Genomic DNA, 21,085 nt, shown 5'->3' on the forward strand with positions numbered 1-21,085 from the left:
CTTACTATATGTCACTTGCTATTCTAGCTACTTTCAATGGGTTTTAAGTTATTTGGTACTTAGAGTAACCCTATATAGTGGGTATTGTAATCAGCTTACTGGTGAATAGGGTGAGGTTCAGAGGCCTTGTCGCAGGTCACACAGCTGTGAGGAACTAGAGCTGGGATTTGAACGAAGATGGTTCCACTCTAGACCCTGTATGTTTAACCACCTATTCCCTTCCTGCAGGGGGAACAAGTTCTCTCTCAAACTATTTGGATCCTCTTCTTTAAACATTTTCATTCTGCTTTAGAACAGGACTCATGTCATTTTTCTTGGAATCTGAATAAAGCTGGGATTATACTGAATCTGAATAAAGCTGATAAAAGTATTCCAGAAGTTTCTTAGGGTCCTAATGTGCAGTAACTCAGCAGTCATACTGTTGGCACGGAGCATTCAGCCAACTGTGATTCCACAGACATGCTGCTGTGGAATTGGGCACCAGGGATTCCTCCTAAAACCTTTCCTTAACTTTTCCTGAGCTGCATCACTGAACAGCTCCTGCAGTCTCCCTGTCCTGGCTGGCTGGACAAGGACTGGGAGATCAGGAGAGGCGTGGTCCCCTCTGAATGCTGTGTTCTGGCTCTCTGGCCCCTGGCTCAGATTCCTCCAGGCTCTGTAATCATTAACTCCTGCAGGAAGCCCATGAGCCTGATAGGTATCAGAGCATCTGCTTCTGCTCAGTTAGCTGCAATGACTGTTGAAGCTCTGGGATGAAGAGAAGTCAGCAAGGAGATGGCGATGAGAGGATGGCTGAGCAGGAGGCAGGGGATGAGGGGCTGAGGCTGAGGAGGGACATGGGCCTGTGGCTCCAGCATCTTCATGTCACCACAGGGCGTCTTGGTCTACATGGGCAGCCCCGGGGCCAGCCTCTTGGTCTGGGCAGTCTGTGGCCTTCTGGCCACACTGGGTGCCCGGTGCTATGCTGAACTGGGGGCTCTGGTTCCCGAATCTGGAGGGGAATATACCTGCATCCTACGAACTTTTGGCTGCTTACCCACCTTCCTGGTCACCTACATGTTTGTGCTGGTGGGAAGACCGGTCACCATTGCAGCCATCTCGCTGAGCTTTGCCGAGTATGTCCTAGTCCCCTTTTACCCAGGCTGCTCCTCGCTGCCCCAGGCCATGCTCAAGGTTGTGGCTGCCACCTGCATCCTGCTGCTGATGTTGTTCAACTGCTGGAGCTCGCAGATGGCTGCCCTGCTGATGAACGTGTGCACGACCGCCCAAGTGTTCTTGCTGGTCATCGTGGTGGGTGGCGCCGTGGTGCTGGGCGAGGGCCGAGGCTGCATGGAAGCCCTCCTGGCCGCCTTCCACAACACGTCCCAGCAGGCCGGGCACATCAGCATGGCCTTCTACCAGTGCTTGTGGTCCTTTGATGGCTGGAATAGCCTCAGCCAGGTGATGGAGGAACTCAAGAATTCAAAGGTGAGTCCACGACACTGCTTTAGGGGCTGAAATCTCCAAACGGTAATAGATCCGATAATTGTTATTTGTGCAAAGACTCTGAGAAATCAGCTGAAAAGAGGGGCTCTCTTTCTGTACTCATGGGACTAAAGTGCCAGCCCAACGTATTTTCTGATTAGTTTATGTAATTATATGAATTCTAGCTTCTCAAGTAAGGGGGGAGCTTTATTGTTTCCTATCCATGGGCTCATTTTGCTTTCCTGGAAGGTAGATATTATCATCCCATTTTTCATGTGGGATAACTGAGATTTAGAAAGGGGGAGTGACTTGGATGTCAGACCCCTTGTAAGAAGCTGTGCTTGATGACTCAGGTTTCTCTCTCCTGGATTGTTCTCTCTGGAACATTGCAGTAGATACATAAGTCATATTTGCTGAAGCATGGGAGGCCACTACAGGACATAGCTTCAGGCTGGGACAGAAGAACGAGCCAGTCCTGCCTGTCTCACTCCACCTGTGAACCTGGGGCTGGCTAGTCATTGCTTTGGGAGGGGCTTGGTCTGCAGGGCTCTTGGGAGGGAGTGGGAAGCTTTGGACTTTACAAGGGGTCTGGGGTGATATCTGAGGACCGGCTCAGCACCCAGGCTGACCCCAAGGACCAGAAGTGGGCTCCGAGATTATTTCTTCATCTTCCATGCCCCCTGCCCTTCCTCCCAAACCCACTTCCAAACTTTTCTGCAGGCAGATCACAGCTCTGGCAGAAAGCTCTAGAAACTGCTTTTTAAAGTCTTAAATATTTCTTTTATTTATTTTTAATTGATGATTGCTTTACAATATTGGTTTGATTTCTGTCATACATCAATCTGAATTAACCATAAATGTACATATGTCCCCTCCCCCTTGAGTCTCCCTCCCACGTCTCATCCTTTCCTCTAGGTTATTACAGAGCCCCATAGAAACTGCCTTTTATGTCATATTGGAGAACAGAAGATATGTGCATCAGGGGTAGATGCTTACATGAGAGAGTGTCCTTTCTAGGGGTGGGGAGGAGGTCTGCCTGGAACACTGGTGCAGCCCACACAGGGACAGCACCATCCCAAGCCTGAAAGAGAGCTCCTTGTGTCTTAGTGAGGAAGGGTGGCTTCTCTGTATTGTTTCACATGTCAGGAATAGCAATGCCATGTTCTGTTGTACCGTTTGGTAATGAAGGGAGGGGTTGTACATTCTTCAGTGCTTGCCTGCTCTTCCCAAGGTCAACCAAAAGACCTCTAGAGAAAGCCCTCCAGGAGACCTGGGAGTGCCCTGGACATGCTTCTCCCACTCTGAAGTGTGTTCTTACTGTGGAGTCTAAATATGTTTATGCAGGGCTAGTCTGAGCCTAGGGAAATGCTGGGTCAAGTTTGAGGGAGGCCCTTTCCCTCCATTTGCTCCTGGCTCCAGAATGATGTCCAGAACTAGGGGTATGGAGTGGGAGGGAGCAGTCCACACTCTGATTTCACCTACTTCATGCATTCCTCAATTTTTATTGCATGCTTGCTGAATATATTTTTGGGGGTGGCCCGGGTCAGCTAGGTGCTGAGGCTCTTACAATGCAAACCAGTCTCAGTGCCCACAGTCCCTGTGTCCAGGCCCTTCCTTTCCCTTCCGCTTTGCTGATCCTCACACCCTGCAGAGAGGCGGGACAGTGGGGAATCACAGTTCACAGATCCCCAGTGATTCCCAATTTCTTCTCTAGGAGACTGAGGGTCAGAAGAGAACCCCTGGATGGAATGGCCCTCAGTCTGGGCCTGTGTCCTGGGGACCCAGACACTAGGCAGAGTTGGCACTGTGGGTCCTGGAATACAGGCTGGAGGGACCATATGACCGTGGAGATCTCTAACTTTCCTGCCTCTTCTCTGCAGGTGCCCCTGCTCTGCAGGTGCCCCTGCTCTGCAGGTGCCCCTGCTCTGCAGGTGCCCCTGCTCTGCAGGTGCCCCTGCTGGGAACGCCCCTCCCTGCTTCCCACCTGCCGGAATCTCCTCCACTCTGCAAGGAGAACCCAGCATAAGGCCCTGCTTGTTCCGGAAACTCTGATGATGGCTCCCCCCTCTCCGGGTCCCCACCCTCCACTGTACCTCCACTGCTCTGACTGTGAGTCCTCCTCATGGCCTCCTAGCACACCTGTTGGTTGGCCTGTCCATGCCGTGGGACTCTAAGTTCAAGGAGGAGGTACACACAGACAGTGCCCCCTGGCCTGGTGTGGACCCTGGGGATAGGATCAGCTCTGTGCTGCACTCCTGAGCTTGCTCGGAGATCCTGGGAAGGACCTCATGGGCTAACACGTGGCCTCTTCTTCCCAACTCTGCAGCAGAACCTGGTGTGGGCACTGATGATCTCCATCTCCCAGTCACTGGCCTGTACATCCTGGCCAACGTCAGTTACCTGCTAGTGCTCTCGCCCAGTGAAATCCTTTCCACCGATGTGATGGCTGTGAGCTGGGGGTGAGTGAGTCAGTCATGTGACCTGTTCACAGCCCCGCCCTGGGGAAGTAAAGTCCCCCATAAGTATTCCAAATTGCCCCTGGGTTTGCTCCGGTCCCATCACTTCATGGGAAATAGATGGGGAAACAGTAGAAACAGTGTCAGACTTTATTTTTTTGGGCTCCAAAATCACTGCAGATGGTGAATGCAGCCATGAAATTAAAAGATGCTTACTCCTTGGAAGAAAAGTTATGACCAACCTAGATAGTATATTCAAAAGCAGAGATATTACTTTGCCAACTAAGGTCCGTCTAGTCAAGGCTATGGTTTTTCCTCTGGTCATGTATGGATGTGAGAGGTGGACTGTGAAGAAGGCTGAGAGCCGAAGAATTGATGCTTTTGAACTGTGGTGTTGGAGAAGACTCTTGAGAGTCCCTTGGACTGCGAGGAGATCCAACCAGTCCATTCTGAAGGAGATCAACCCTGGGATTTCTTTGGAAGGAATGATGCTAAAGCTGAAACTCCAGTACTTTGGCCACCTCATGCGAAGAGTTGACTCATTGGAAAAGATTCTGATGCTGGGAGGGATTGGGGCAGGAGGAGAGGGGGACGACCGAGGATGAGATGGCTGAATGGCATCACGGACTCAATGGACATGAGTCTGAGTGAACTCCGGGAGATGGTGATGGACAGGGAGGCCTGGCGTGCTGCAATTCATGGAGTCGCAAAGAGTCGGACACGACTGAGCGACTGAACTGAACTGAACTTGCTCGCTCTGTTTCTGATGTGGCCTTGAGGCTGTCTTCCAGGTTGCTGCTGGAGATCTTTCCCTCGATTCCTCTGTTGTCCTAGGAGCCAGGTTCTGCGGGCCTGGGCCTGGCTGGTGCCCTTGGCTGTCGCCCTCTCGTCGTTCAGCTCTGTCAATGGGTCGTTCTTCAGCGGAAGCCGTGTGTCCTATGTGGCTGCCAGAGAGGGCCACCTGGTGAGACATGGGGTGCACGCTGGGCAAGGTGATGGGGGCAGCAGGAGAATACAGAGTACAGAGTTTAAAACATTTGCCTTTTAAAAACTGTTGATCTCATATGGACAACAGTGAGGCAGGAACTAAGGAACTGTTGGGGGACATACCTCTCAGGACAGCCAGCTAAGCTTTCTCCTCCCGGAGCTCAGCATTTAGCCCCAACCAGGGCTTCCTCGACCGGAGAAGGCAATGGCAACCCACTCCAGTACTCTTGCCTGGAAAATCCCCTGGACAGAGGAGCCTGGTGGGCTGCAGTCCATGGGGTCTCCAAGAGTCGGACACGACTGAGCGACTTCACTTTCACGCACTGGAGAAGGAAATGGCAACCTGCCGGGGTCCAGCCCCGGTGGATCCAGGGTGATTCGAAGGTGGGGACGGAGTCGGCGTCTTTGGAAAAATACATATTTAATCACAGATAGAGAGAGATTAGAAATGGATAGTGTAGTAGGAAGATTAGTGGAGAAAAAGAGGCTGAATAACTTGGATTACGTGGAATAGCATCCATGCTCCAGATGGGAATTCAGCCAGAAAAACGGGAGCAAGAAAGAAGCGACATGGGGGAATCAGTCTTTCCGGAAACTGATCCGATTTCTTTATTTTTGGGTTTGCTTATATACCTTTTGTTACACATAGGGATGAATACAGAGTCACGTGGGGGTCAGCAGTCCTGACCTTTATCAAAATCAGGTGCTTCACATAAATATATTTAAAAAAGGTCTTAGGGATATTACATCATCTTCTGGCCATGAGTGAGACCTGCTGACATTTTATGATCCTTTCTTTCTGATAACCAAAAAAACTTATTTCTTCCAAGGGTGTTTTTTCTTAAACCAGGCACCACCCTCCAAATAAAGTTACATTCCTATAGGGTGAGGGTGTAGTGAGTTACAATCAAGAAAGGAATTTATTCAACCCAAGGTTAACATGATTAGTCTTAAAGGTTAATTCTTATTTCTCCTATATGCTTAAAGGTTAATACTTATTTCTTCCTATATGCTAGTTATATTCATTATAAGGGTAGGGAACATGGAGATTTAGCAGCAAACATCAACCCAACAAATGCAAATCCTTTCACCAATGCTCCCCTTAAGATCTATTTAGTCTTAAGATATGATAAAGTTACATTCTTACACAGCAAGGACACAGTGATATATAACAAAGTACAGTGATCTATTACAAAAGAGAAAATCCATTAACTCAAAAAGTCTAGTATTGCTAACATCAAAAACTACCATATTTCCTTTGCTATATTCCAAATACATTGATTAATATATTCCCAGGTGCCTAAGGATATGGAGGCCTGGCGGCAATCATTGACTCAACAAGAAGAGAAAGTCCTACGCTAATTAAGACTCTCAAAATACTCCAAAACTCTCTGTGCTGTTTATGGTTGAGAGGTAGTAAACAGTCATGTGCCTAGTGGCGGCAGTAAGGATAATCCTGTCACACAAGCTAGTCTGTCAGCAGAGAGGTTTGACCTGAGACATCCTTGTCCCACGCAGAGCAGGGAATTAGCAGCAATTATTGACACAACAAATGAAAAGACCCTTCACCAATATAATTCCTAACCAACTATACTAATAATTTTAACTCCCCAAAATAATTTGCCTTTAGTAAGTCTAAAACATCTCGTGCCTCTCAGGTTGGGAGGCTGTAAGCAATCACATGTGGCCGGACAAACCTATACAGGTGGGCTAGATAACCTTCAGAGGAGTCCGTAAGCTGAAACACTCTTGTCACGCCCAAGAATTTTTATTGCCTTGGAGCTGCACGTTTACTCCTTCTCCGAGAGAAATGGTTATGGGGGAGAGCCCCCCGTAAAGTCAGAGGTGTAGGTGAGAGCATAAAACAGACTCTGGTTTTGGGGTTAGATGCTCGGGAACAGGGGGTTTCCTGAGGCTTGATCACGCCTTTGCGTATGCCAAGCCTCCTTCCTCATGACCTTTGCCATGGGCGGAATTCCTCACGCTGGCCCCCGGCAGCAACCCACTCCAGTGTTCTTGCCTGGAGAATCCCAGGGATGGCGGAGCCTGGTGGGCTGCTGTCTGTGGGGTCTCACAGAGTCGGACACGACTGAAGTGACTTAGCAGCAGGGCTTCCTCGAAAGACATAGCCCTCTTTTCTGCTGAGAGTAGCGCTCACGTATTCCCTACCTCTCCGCTTATACTCCAATCCTTTTACCTCCAGGTTCTGGGAGATTGCCATGCTGGGTCACGCTGTAGAGGTTTGTGGGTGACAGGGACATCTTTGTGCAACAGTGGTGCCGGGGCAGTGGGGAGGAGCCCCAGGAGCCAGTGTGTACCCTCTGGGCCCCCCGTGCCTGGGGGACTCTCTGTCACTCTGTCAGTTTTTGCTGCAGTAATGCTGTGCGGGAGACAGCCCCTAATTCCAGAGGCTTAGGACAACAGACATTCCATGTTGCTCATGAGTTAAAGGGTCAGAGTGGCTCGGCTGCAGGCCAGGGCTTGTGTTCACATCTTCTCACTCTAACTGCAGGTCTGTTCTAATCCTGGGACCCAAGCCATAGGGGCTCCTGGGGCATGTTTTTGCCATGGCAGGTGGCAGGGGTTCAAGAGACCAAGCCAAACCACACACACGTATTTAGAACTTCTGGTGGGTCTCTCCTGCTCACAGTTCATTGGCAAGCTCAAATCAGTGGATGGAAACTATTAATATATTTCTTCCACAGAGGTGGAGAGCAGGGGACTAAGTATTTGCTGAAGGATAACACAGTCTACACTGTAACCCAGTATCCCTCTCCATGCTCCACCCATACCTGGCCCTTCCTCTCCCCTCTCCTCCTCAGTCTTCCCTTCCTGGGCCCTCTTTCTGTCTTCAGGGGGAGCAATAGAAAGTCAAAAGATTTGGTTGGCTACAGCTCTCCACATTGCAACCCCACATCCTAAGCTACAGGGTCTTGGATGGTCTAAAAGGATGGGCCCCCCTCCAACCTGCCCCCCTGAGTCTGATCACTCCCCAGTGACCTACATCTGGAAGGAAGCCAAGGGAATTGGGGACTATCTGGTTGGGTACCCTGGTGTCCTGAGGGAGTTTGGCAGGAGAAGAGGATGGGAATTTCTGGGGACAGACCCCCAGTGCGGCTCCACTGGAGGTTACCTGACACCTGACTTTGCTCCCCAGCCCCAACTTCTGTCCATGGTTCACGTGCATCGCCTCACTCTAGCTCCAGCTCTGATGTTCACCACAGCAATGGCTTTGATCCTGGTCATCTCTGGAAACTTCAACACCACCATGAACTTCTTGAGGCAAGTGAGACTGCCCCCTCAGGCTGAGTATCTCATGGCCCCTATGTGTACCCCTTCATGTCTATGCACACGTATATACTCCTATGTGCATGCACATTTCCAGAAGCCCCTATGATACACACACACACACACACACACACACACGCAGAAACACATGCACACACTTCTGGAAGCTCAGGCTCAGAGCGCCTGCATACACACACACACACACACACACACACACACACTGTTTTAACCATTCTCTCCCAATTAAGTTTCCAAAATTAAACATAGCGCCCTCCTCTCTTGCACTGCTTCCATAAATTCAATGAGACCAATTTTCACCAAGAAATAAAGTCTTGTGTTGTCTTTGTTATTTTCTTTCTTTTTTCTTGTCCCTTTACTCTGTCTCCAGGACAATGTGAAAAGATACTCAGGCTTCACTCACATGACTCACAGCCTTTGGCTTGGTGTCATTTTTCCTTTGTAGTCTGGTCTTTGTTCTGGATCTGACCCACCAGAGCTCTGCTGAACTCAGGGCAGACCCACAGCCAAGCTGTGTGGGCACACTCCGGAATCGCATTAAAGTGGGGAGATGTTCTGACCCCCTTTATTGCCTGCTCTGGGGCAGAAATGATGGGCTGTTGTGATATCCAGTTGTCATTTTTAAACTTCTCTCAACAAGCAGACTCTTAACCCACCAGGCAGGCATGATGTCTGGGGCAGAGGACTTCTCAGAGTAATTTTGCAAGCCTCACATGTTCTCTTCCTCTGTTGTCCTAAGAGTAACTAATCTTTTGGAACAGGATATATAGTACTCGATGTCCCTTTCTTCAGAACATTAAGTAACAGACATTGTTTTTCTTTTCATCTTTTTCCCGTGAGAAAGAAAAAACTCATTGTAGGGTGAAGATAAAATCAAATCCGTGGTGTCTCTTAAGGGTGTTCAGCCTGAGATAGGGGAAGAGTGACAGAGAAATGTCCTGGCCCAGATGAGAACTCAAGGATGATTCATGTCAGCCAGGGCCCCATATCTCCCCATCTGGACAACCTCAAGAGATGGCCTCCCAAGTTGTGTGGAGTTTACATCAGACCTACATCAGACACAGGGGCCAGAGGCTTTTCGGGTGCCCATCACCAACTCCAGGGGGCGCAGTCTGCTATGAGTGTGCAGCCCTTGAGGGGAACACAGCCTTCCTTGAGGTTCCACCAGATTCTTTCTTTGGGAAACACGATAGTCCTCCTTCCTTTGAAATTGTCCTCTTCCAGCCAGCCAGGGGCAGTCAAAGGAGGCCTGATCTGGAGCCTCGTGGATGGGTGGGCTTGTGCGTGTGCCCCTTTGTGCCTGAAGACAAAGCTCCAGCTGGGCCCTCCAGCACACCCTGTCCTCAGTGCCCCAGCCTTGAATTCTTCTTTCCTTCGGCCGCATGGATCAGGGGAGCTGGGGGTGGCTGAGAGGTCCCGATGTGCTTGCAGCTCTACTCTAGGTTTGCACTTAGTAGGCCGGCCCCTCTTGCCAGCCCCACCGTGGTGGGGGCTGTTAACAAGTGGCTCACGTTTGCCTTTCAGCTTCCTTGGCTGGCCCACCTATAGAATCACCTTCAGCTGTCTCCTGTACTTGCGGGTAAAGAAGAATCTTCCCTGACCTTACAAGGTAGATTTCAGGACCTACATGGGCTTGTTTTTCAACTATCAGCTGTTGCATGACGCAGATGGTTGTACCACGGCCTCACTTGGGGCCCAGAGAAAGAAAGAAAGTGGTCAACACTGTTGTATTTGGGAGGGAATTTCTGTGTGTCCTGGGGGGGTAAGGGACAGTTGGAGCACAAGGCAGTGACTCTCCTTGCTGGGGATGCCTTTCTTCTCTAGAGGACACAGAGGGAGAACAGTGGGAGTTGAACAGAGAGAGGATGCACGCACCCAGCGAGACTCACGTAACAGAGAGGATCAGGCTGGGCACCAACTCTGCTCCCTGGAGGGGCCTCTGTAACCCAACAGGTGTCTCCTTTGGCCTGACAAGTTGTTATGGCAGGTTCTGGAAGAGAGGAGTTGGTGGCAGGTGGAAGCAGCAGGAAGGCAGGCAGGCAGAAGGGACAGAGCCCAGGCGCCCTGTGCCACCTCCCAGGCACGTCTTCATCATCCAGGTCTCTCTGTCCCTGCAGGTCCCCATCATCATCCCTGTCACCATGGTCTTTGCATCTGTCTACCTGGTGCTGGTGCCCATCGTGGCCCATCCCCAGCCAGAGTTCCTGTATGTCTTCCTGTTCCTGCTCAGTGGCTTCCTGGTCTATTTCCTGTTTGTCTACTTCCGGTACCAGCCCGAGTGTTTGCAGGTGGTCACCCTGCATCTCCAGCTACTCATGGAAGTTGCTCCAACCACGAAGAATGCTGACTAAAGGATTGGATAGGTTGGCACTACCCTCATTGCTGTAGACACCCCTATCTGCACACAAGAGGCCTGGCCAGCTTCTCTGTAGGTTAACTATGCATAATCCTAATAAGTCCCTAAAGTGCCATGATGCAGGTGATGTGGACTTTGGGGTTATCTGCCCAGGACAGTGTTCTTCTCTTCTGTAAGAGCTGCTCCATCTTCACAGGTGGATCTCACAGTCGTGCTGGAATTACATGACTGTCTCTCTAGGTCACAGTTATTTGATATTTCAGGTGGACAACTTGAAACACGTGCCCTTCTTTTGAAATTTTGAGACTAGAATTCTGATGGTTGCTTGAGCTGAGGAATTGTAAATCTTGGGATCTTCCATGATGTGGGTAGAGAAGTAGAGAAAGCCACCATGGAGAGAAGAATGAAGAATATGGGACTTCCCTGGCATTCCAATGGTTAAGACTAACAACGCAGAAGGCATGAGTTCGATCCCTGATATTGGAGAACTAAGATCCCACATGATATGTGTGTGGCCAGGTCAACAAGGAAGGATGAAGGAGATACATAGTGAGATGGTGTTCAGAAATTATGTGGTCCCCAAGAACTAGGAAAACCTGCTTTTTGATTGTCTGGAACAACTTGATACTTATAATAAATCAATTTTGGCTCAAGTGGGTTTGAATGGATTCTTATTTATTACAACTAGAAAAACTCTGGTTCTGACAAACCTTGTTCCAGAAGTCCTGATTCTTCAGCTAATGTTTAAAGCTGATAACCTGCTTGAACAGAGAAAGAAGCAAGAGGCATATCCTTGGGAAAGAGGGGTTTTATTTGGTTTGGGTACAAGGGAGGCCAGTCAAATTTCTCAAAGAAAGGAAGAAAAGTTAGAACAGGTCCCAGGGGACTTCTCTGGTGGTCCAGCGGCTAAGACTCCACACTCCCAATGCAGGGGGCCCAGGTTCCGATCCCTGCTCAGGGAACTAGATCCCACATACTACAATGAAGACTGAAGATCCTGCATGTTACAACTAAGATATGGTACAGTCAAACAAACAAACAAATAAATGTTAAAAAAAAAAAAAAAAGAAGAGATACCAGAAGACTAATATGATTTAGGACTAAAGTGGAGAGGTATCTGGCTGCCCAGGTAGGAATGAGGGACAGGAAGGAATGACTTCAATACCTGGAAATGCTGAAGATGCAGCTCCTGAAAATGTCAGGAGAGGTGACTCCTCTGTGTGTGACTCTGTCAGCCTCATTGGAGCCTGCACCCCAATGTCTGGTTTTGGGTCATACTCCCCTCTGGGTGGTGGGTTTGGTGAGGATGGGGATTAGTTCTTAGACATGTTTGCATGTCTTTTAGTTCCCATCTTGGTCCTGGGCTCCTTGCTAATCAAAAATGCCTGGTGAATCAAAATACCGAACTATTTATTGAATGATAAAGGAACATATCACATCTTTATTTTTAATGACTTGCACTCTCTACCCATTTGCCCCTGCTCTGCCCTGGGCTCTGAGGCCCTGTTCTGAGAAGGTTGTCTGAGGACGAGGGACATCTTCTGAGTCTTGAGCAGTCCCCTCTAGCTGGCAGTGGATGCATGCTTGGATGTGGAAAGCAGAGTAGGGTTTGGACCACCACTGGCCCTGGGTCATGCACCCCAGGTAGGCTGTTTCTCACTTTGTGACCCCATCTTCCCATCCTTCCCATGACCAATTGCATTTTGACTCCTAGTCCTACAGTGATGACACAAAGGGTCCCCAGGGCCAGGCTCTGGGAGGACAGCTTCCTGCTGCCTGCAATTGATCAGCACACCTTACCTGAACTCCTGTCCTGCCCAGGACCCCTTCTTGGGCTCCAAGATGGTAGTAGGAAGCAATCCAAGATGAAAATCTGAGAATTATTAAGAAACTAGTACATTGGACTTGCTTGCTCTGAGCCATGGTCATGGTGTCCACTGTTCTTTTCTTCTCTAAGTCCAGAGATGGTATAATGTGTCATTTGGACTGAGAAGAAATGTTCTGAGTCTTGAGGACAAAGGCTGGAGTCCTTACTGTTTCCTCCAGAGAAGCATCAAATACCAGGAAATAGCTGGGGCTGGAGCTGGCTGGGTTCCTGGGGGGAGGGCAGTGCTCTTTCACCCGAGGTCAGTCTCATCAGCACATGGATGGTCTATTTTGGGCAAAGCTTGGTTATTCCAAATCATAAGCACTCAGTCTTTGGCCATTTGCACTCTCTTCTGCTGAGTAGGGAAGACGAGTCTCATAGATTATTGTTGTTGTTTAGTTACTAAGTCTTGTCCAACTCTTTATGACCCCATGGACTGTGGCTGTCCAGGCTCCTCTGTCCATGGGATTCTCCAGGCAAGAGTACTGGAGTGGGTTGCCATTTCTTTCTCCAGGGGATCTTCCCAACCCAGGGATTAAACTTGCATCTCCTGCATTGGCAGGTGGATTCTTTACCACCGAGCCACCAAGGAAACCCATCCTATAGATAAATCTGCACAAATGAATGTCATGGTTAGAATTTCAAACATCGCAAAGGATATAAAGTGAAAGGCAAAATTTCTTGCTCCACACCCACCATTTGCAGAGCAATCAGGTTCCTTGTTTATTTCTGGAAAGTGTCTATACATACTTGTAAACCATGGAAGGGAGTCCACTGCTGTTTTGCTTGTTGGGGAAATCACAACCCATGTAGCTGGTTTCAACAGGTGGAACCAACAGGTAGTTCGACCTGTTGAGGGGAAGCAGTTGTCCCTTCATACCTCCATCCACAGGCCAGGGATTTGAGCCCTCCACTGCTGGTCATTTGTGCAGTTTGCTATTTTTAGCCCTCCTTCTAAGTCCATGGTAGAATTGCATTTCCCCGCCTACTTGAAGTGAGATGAGAACATGTGACTTGTTTCGATCACTAAAACATGAGTTGAGGGAATTCCCTGCCAGTCCGGTGGTTAGGACTCGGCACTTTCGCTGTCAAGGCCTGGATTCAGTCTCTGATTGGGGAACACAGCCCCCTTCCCCAAAAATGAGTTGAACTGTTACATGTCATTTCAAGGCTAAACTTTCAAGCTCCAGGGTGCAATTTCCTGCACTTTCCACTTCCCTTTGCTTTGGTGATTAGCAGTCTTCCAGTGGCTGCCCAGTTAGCTGGGGTCCTGGGATAAAATGATACACCATTAAAACAGCAAAATAAAAAGGTAGAAAAAATATAGCATTTTGCTAACCATCTCTGAGCATATGCCCCTAGGAAACAGCTTTTATTATGGGAATAAAGCTTAGATTTAGAAAATCCCGTGGACGGAAGAGCCTGGTAAGCTGCAGTCCATGGGGTCACAAAGAGAAGGACACGACTGAGCGACTTCCCTTTCACCTTTCACTTTCATGCATTGGAGAAGGAAATGGCAACCCACTCCAGTGTTCTTGCCTGGAGAATCCCAGGGACAGGAGAGCCTGGTGGGCTGCCGTCTATGGGGTCACACAGAGTTGGACACGACTGAAGTGACTTAGCAGTAGCAGCAGCAGCTTTTCATTTTAGAATTAGGTATGCTTACAGTTTTTAAGGTGGAAAATTGATATTATATATTTTAAAGAGGCCATCTTTAGAGTTAGTGTCCCATTAGAGGTGATCTGATCAATGCGTCACCAATGCCACGTGATCTGGACAGAGACGAAAAGGCAGAGAAATAGATAGTGAGACAAGAACCGGAAACAAGATAGCCCCTTGGCAGAGAAGAGCACCGGCCTCATCCTCACTTCTCACTGGGCACAGGCATGTCCTGGGTCCTCACAGGGGCCTGGGGACTGTGTGAAGGGCAGACTGTGTGAGCCTGGGGGAACATGAGTTACTGCCTTTGTGCCCTGACCCTGCTCCAGGCATCCATCTCTGTCTGTGATTCATGGATCCTGGCGCCACTCACAACTGTTAATCATCGCAGCCCAGAGAGGGGCCTCTTGAGTGGGAGACTCAGACACAGAGAGATTCCATCCCGTTACTACGGGCAACCAGGCAGGGCTAAAGTCTGTACCACCCGGCCTCCTCCTCCAACATGGGACCATGCCCCTGGCTGGCCTGCTCTGGGAGTGTGGTGGGGCCTGTCTGGTCTAGAGAGGGAAAGGCTGTGAGACAGTTTGGCTCAGACAATGGGGACCCCTGAGTGAGGTATGCGGGCTGGAGTTAGAGTGCATCTCTGGGGAGGAGGGTGGTGCTTTGGAAGATGAATCTGGCTCCCTGTGCTGGAAGGAACTGAGGGTGAGCGCTGTCTGTGGAGGGGACCTGGGCTGGTGGCAGAGGGTGTGAGGGATGCGGCGGGACCTGGGGCATACGGCAAGGAAGACTGCCTGGTCTTTTGGTTGTGGGTGAGGAGGTGGAGATGTCAGCCAGGACTCAGGGTTTGCCTCTGGGTGACTTGGTGTGCGTGCTATGTTTCCTGGAAATTGGGAAGAGGGGAGGAGGGGAAGGATTGAAGGAAGGTCAGGTGTTTTGCTTTGTTCAGTTTGAAATACTGTGAGTGGTTCCTGTGAAGATGGTTAGGGCCTTTGTGTATCTGGAGCTCAAAAACCAAGTCAAGGCTGGAAATGCATATTTAGAAATAAAGGGGGAAATGGAAGCCATAGGAGTGAATAAGAGTGCTGAAGACAGAAGTTATTGATGCCACAAACAAGATGTTTTAGTGAATGATCAACCTCATAGCAATCTATTAGGTCTATTCTGAAAGTAGCCCCCACACTCCATTGTAGAAACACATGTACACGCTTTCTGCATATGGGTCACCACACTCATGCCCCCCCTGGAGTTCGTCCCACAGAGGAGCTCTTAGAGATCTTTCCTCTTAATATGGGAGAGGGGGAGGGGGTTTGGTCCATGCAGGCAACAAGGCACTTAGGATGGTCAGCTCCCTTGTGGTCTGGGGGTGCAGTCTCGCCCCCTGTCTTTAGGGCAGTCCCTCCCAGACCTGCCACTCTTAGAGTCCTGGCCCCAAGTCTGGCCTTGGGGATGTCTGAACAAACCACCAGTGCTTGGAAGGCAGTTTGGGCTCCTTGGCACCATAGCTACCCTGACCCAGAGCCTATCTCTCAACCTCACTTCCCAAGGCCTGGGGTTTGTTTCTGACCTGCTCAGGGGCTGGTTCTGGTCCCCAGCTGCCCCTTTCTGATATCAAGTGCTGTGTATGAGGGCCATCTGCACACTTGATCTTGCTCTGGGATCCCTTCTGATGCTACACGCCAATTGCTTTACCCCGGTGCTCTCTGCACAGCCTCTTGTCTCCTGCCTTTTGTCAACTGCTCAGCTACTGAGACTGGAGAGACCTGGAGGCTTCTGCTTCTGCTCTCAGGCTGAAGAACTCATGGAGGGGAGAAGCTGGCAGGACATTGAGCAGACAAGAGGGAGCAAGTCCTTTCTCTTCACCTACTTGCCAGTCTGCTTCTGGTGCCACAGACTGGCAGTACCTACCAGGGACCACTGATAAGGGACAGGCAGGATCCCAGGGCTCCAACGCTAGCGGCACAAAGCAGAGAATCCATGTGGGTCTGGAGCGGAGACACCACAGCTTGAGGACTGACTAGCACATTGTCCTGCCCACCTGCCCTTGCTCCACAAACTCTTGCCCATCCTCTGGGTCTCAGCTCAGCTGTGGTTTCCTCCCAGAAGCTTCCTCGGGACCCAGTGTCCTCCCAGTTTCCTACAGAAACTTGCATCCACTTCTGAAGAGCATAAGCAAGCTTGCAGGAAAGCCCCTTCTTTGTATGTCAGTCCCCTTACCTCTGAATGAGAGGGATTTTGTCAACTTGTAAAATCCTCAGGGTGATCACACAGCTCAGGAGGTCCTTGGTGAACTCTAGTTTCTGAAGTTGTAAGCGCTCTCTGGAAGAAAGCTAGGGACTAAGTGAGCAGCGATGGTTTTGTTTACCTCCCAAACTGGGATTCTCAGACATTGCCACTTTTTTCCTCTGACAATAGTAATGAATAGCATTGATTGAATACCTGGCAGGTACCATCCACTTTTCTTCACATTCTACACCTATTAACTCATTTAATCTTCACAAACTTATGAACGAAGGCAGAGAGAGGTTTAGCAACTTGCCTCATGTCACACAGGTAGAAAGTGGTAGGACTAAAATTTGAATTCAGGAAGTCTGAATGCCAGGGACTGTGGCTTTAGCTGCTATTTTGCCCAGGGATGATGGGAATTAGAAACATGTGGCCAGCTTATGTAGTTGATGCCAATGATGATAATAAGACTGCTGATAAGATATGACCTTCATAGTGGATACCTTTCCATCATATTTTCTGTTCTGAACAGATCTGACAAGCTGTCGGAGGATACCCATGGAGGAGGAGGAGGAACAGGAGGCATTTAAGATGGCGGAGTAGAAGGGCACGTGCTCATCTTCTCCCATGAGAACTCCAAAATTATAGCTCCCTGCTGAACAACCGTCGACAGGGAAATGTTGCATCCCACCAAAATAGTATACCCCACATCCAGGGGCAAAGAAGAAGCCCCAGCAAGATGGTAGGAGAGGTGAAATCACAGTTAGAATCAAAACCTATACCTGCCAGAGATGCTTGGAGGGCTCAAACAAAACCTTGTATGCACGAGGAAACTCCATAGAGGCTGAGCCAGACCTGCCTTTGAGTGTTTGAGTGTCTCCTGTGGAGGTACAAGTCAGCAGGGGATTGCCACAAGGGCAGGGCATCTGGGTGCAGCAGACCTGGATATGGCATAAGCCCTTCTGGAGGAGGTCACCATTAAGCCCACCATAGAGCCACCAGAGCTTACACAGGACTGGGGAGACAGACTCTTGGAGCGCACAAACAAAACCTTGTGTGCACCAGCACCCATGAGAAAGGAGCAGTGACGCCATAAGAGACTGACCCAGGCTTGCCCAGGAGTCCAGGAGTGTCCAGGAGTCTCCGGTGGAGGCATGGGTCCGTGGTGGCCTGCTGCAGGGTCGGGGGCACTGAGTGCAGCAGTGCACGCATGGGATCTTTTGAAGGAGGTCATCATATCTTCACTACCTCCACCATATTGGCCTCAGGTTAAACAACAGGGAGGGAACACAGCCCCACCCATCAATAGAAAATTGTAGTAAAGATTAACTGAGCATGGCCCTGCCCATCAGAACAAGACCCAGTTTCCCCCTCAGTCTCTCCCATCAGGAAGTTTCCATAAGACTCTTATCCTTATCCATCAGAGGGCAGATAGAATGAAAACTACAGTCACAGAAAACTAATTAAACTGATCACATGGACCACAGCCTTGTCTAATTCAATGAAACCCTGAGCTATGCCATGTAGGGCCACCCAAGATGGACGGATCATGGTGGATGTTCTGACAAAATGTGGTCCGCTGGAGAAGGGAATGGCAAACCACTTCAGTATTCTTGCCTTGAGAACCCCATGAACAGTATGAAAAGGCAAAAAGATAGGACACTGAAAGATGAACTCCCCGGGTCGATAGGTGCCAAATATACTACTGGAGATCAGTGGAGAAATAACTCCAGAAAGAATGAAGAGACAGAGCCAAAGCAAAATCAACACCCAGTTGTGGATGTGACTGGTGATAGAAGCAAGGTCCGATGCTGTAAAGAGCAATATTGTATAGGAACCTGGAATGTTAGGTCCATAATCAAGGTAAATTGGAAGTGGTCAAAAAGGAGATGGCAAGAGTAAATATCGACATTTTAGGAATCAGTGAACTAAGACGGACTGGAATGGGTGAATTTAACCCAGATGACCATTATATCTACTACTGTGGGCAAGAATCCCTTAAAAGAAATGGAGTAGCCCTCATAGTCAATAAAAGAGTCCGAAATGCAGTACTTGGGTACAATCTCAAAAACGACAGAATGATCTCTGTTTGTTCTAAGCCAACCCATTCAGTATTACAGTAATCCAGGTCTATGCCCCAACAAGTAATGCTGAAGTTGAATGGTTCTATGAAGACCTACAAGACATTCTAGAACTAACACCCAAAAAAGATGTCCTTTTCATTATAGGGGACTGGAATGCAAAAGTAGGAAGTCAAGAGATACCTGGAGGAACAGGAAAATTTGGCCTTGGAGTACAAAATGAAATAGGGCAAAGGCTAACAGAGTTTTTCCAAGAGAATGTACTGGTCATAGCAAACACCCTCTTCCAACAACACAAGAGAAGACTCTACACATGGACATCACCAGATGGTCAACACCAAAATCAGATTGATTATATTCTTTGCAGCCAAAGATGGAGAAGCTCTATACAGTCAGCAAAAACAAGACCGGGAGCTGACTATGGCTCAGATCATGAACTCCATATTGCCAAATTCAGACTTAAATTGAAGAAAGTAGGGAAAACCATCAGACCATTCAGGTATGACTTAAATCAAATCCCTTACAATTATACAGTGGAAGTGACAAATAGATTCAAGGGATTAAATCTGATAGACAGAGGGCCTGAAGAACTATGGACAGAGGTTCATGACATTGTACAGGAGGCAGGGATCAAGACCATCCCCAAGAAAAAGAAATGCAAAAAGGCAAAATGGTTGTCTGAGGAGACCTTCCAAATAAATGAGAAAAGAAGAGAAGCTAAAGGCAAAGGAGAAAAGGAAAGATATAAGCATCTGAATGTAGAGTTCCAAAGACTAGCAAGGAAGATAAGAAAGCCTTCCTCAGTGATTACTGCAAAGAAATAGAGGAATACAATAGAATGGGAAAGACTAGAGATCTCCTCAAGAAAATCAGAGATACCAAGGGAACATTTCATGCCAAGATGGGCACAATAAAGGACAGAAATGGTATGGACCTAACAGAAGCAGAAGATATTAAGAAGAGGTGGCAAGAATACACAGAAGAACTGTACAAAAAAAGATCTTCATGACCCAGATAACCACAATGGTATGATCACTCACCTAGAACCAGATATCCTGGAATGCTAAGTCAAGTGGGCCTTAGGAGACGTTACTACAAACAAAGCTAGTGGAGGTGATGAGCTATTTCAAATCCTAAAAGATGATGCTGTGATAGTGCTGTACTCAATATGCCAGCAAATTTGGAAAACTTGCTGTGGCCACACAGCAATGGCCACAGGACTAGAAAATGTCAGGTTTTTTTTTTTTCATTCCAATCTCAAAGAAAGGCAATGTTAAAGAATGTTCAAACTACCACACAATTGCACTCATTTCACATGCTAGCAAAGTAATGCTCAAAATCCTCCAACAACAGTACATGAATCGTGAACTTCCAGATGTTCAAGCTGGGTTTAGAAAAGGCAGAGGAACCAGAGATCAAATTGCCAACATCAGCTGGATCATCGAAAAAGCAAGAGAGTTCCAGAAAAATATCTACTTCTGCTTTACTGACTATGCCAGAGCCTTTGACTGAGTGGATCACAATAAACTGTGGAAAATTCTGAAAGAGATGGGAATATCAGACCACCTGACCTGCCACCTGAGAAATCGGTATGCAGGTCAAGAAGCAACAGTTAGAATTGGACATGAAACAATAGACTGGTTCCAAATAGGAAAAGGAGTACATCAAGGCTATATATTGTCACCCTGCTTATTTAACTTATATACAGAGTACATCATGTGAAATGCCGGGCTTGATGAAGTACAAGCTGGAATCGAGATTGCCAGGAGAAATATCAATCACCTCAGATATGCAGATGACACCACCCTTATGGAAGAAAGTAAAGAAGAACTAAAGAGCCTCTTGATGAAAGTGAAAGAGTAGAGTGAAAAAGTTAGCTTAAAACTCAACATTCAGAAAATGAAGATCATGGCATCTGGTCCCATCACTTCATGGCAAATAGGTGGGGAAACAGTAGAAACAGTGTCAGACTTTATTTTGGGGGGCTCCAAAATCACTGCAGATGGTGACTGCAGCCATGCAATTAAAAGACACTTGCTCCTTGGAAGGAAAGTTATGACCAACCTAGACAGCATATTAAAAAGCAGAGACACTACTTTGCCAACAAAGGTCCATCTAGTCAAAGCTATGGTTTTCAGTAGTCACGTATGGATGTGAGAGTTGGACTGTGAAGAAAGCTGAGTGCCAAGGAATTGATGCTTTTGAACTGCGGTGTTGGAGAAGGCTCTTGAGAGTCCCTTGGACTGCAGGGAGATCAAACCAGTCAATACTAAAGGAAATCAGTCCTGAATATTCATTGGAAGGACTGATGTTGAAGCTGAAGCTCCAATACTTTGGCCACCTGATGCAAAGAACTGACTTATTTGAAAAGACCCTGATGCAGGGAAAGATTGAAGGCAGGAGGAGAAGGGGACAACAGAGGATGAGATGGTTGGATGTTGCCACCAACTCAATGAACATGAGTTTGAGTAAGCTCTGGGAGTTGATGATGGACAGGGAGGCCTGGAGTGCTGCAGTCCATGAGGTCACAGAGAGTCAGACACAACTGAGTGACTGAACCGAATAGAAGGAATAATATTTCCTTTCTTTTATGGAACCAAGGTGCCCAGATTGCTAAACATACAGATCTAGGAAAGGTGCTAAACATAAAACACCCTGCTTTCACGGTGGACACATGACCCGT

General features: G+C 48.3%; 1 pseudogene; it reads left to right on the forward strand.

Moving 5' to 3' along the window:
• The first annotated feature begins 669 nt into the window (after window positions 1-669).
• On the forward strand, window positions 670-11,222 carry LOC138436682 (b(0,+)-type amino acid transporter 1-like; annotated as a pseudogene).
• Window positions 11,223-21,085: the final 9,863 nt, after the last annotated feature.

Source organism: Ovis canadensis, chromosome 3, assembly GCF_042477335.2.
Source record: "Ovis canadensis isolate MfBH-ARS-UI-01 breed Bighorn chromosome 3, ARS-UI_OviCan_v2, whole genome shotgun sequence".
Taxonomy (NCBI): domain Eukaryota; kingdom Metazoa; phylum Chordata; class Mammalia; order Artiodactyla; family Bovidae; genus Ovis; species Ovis canadensis.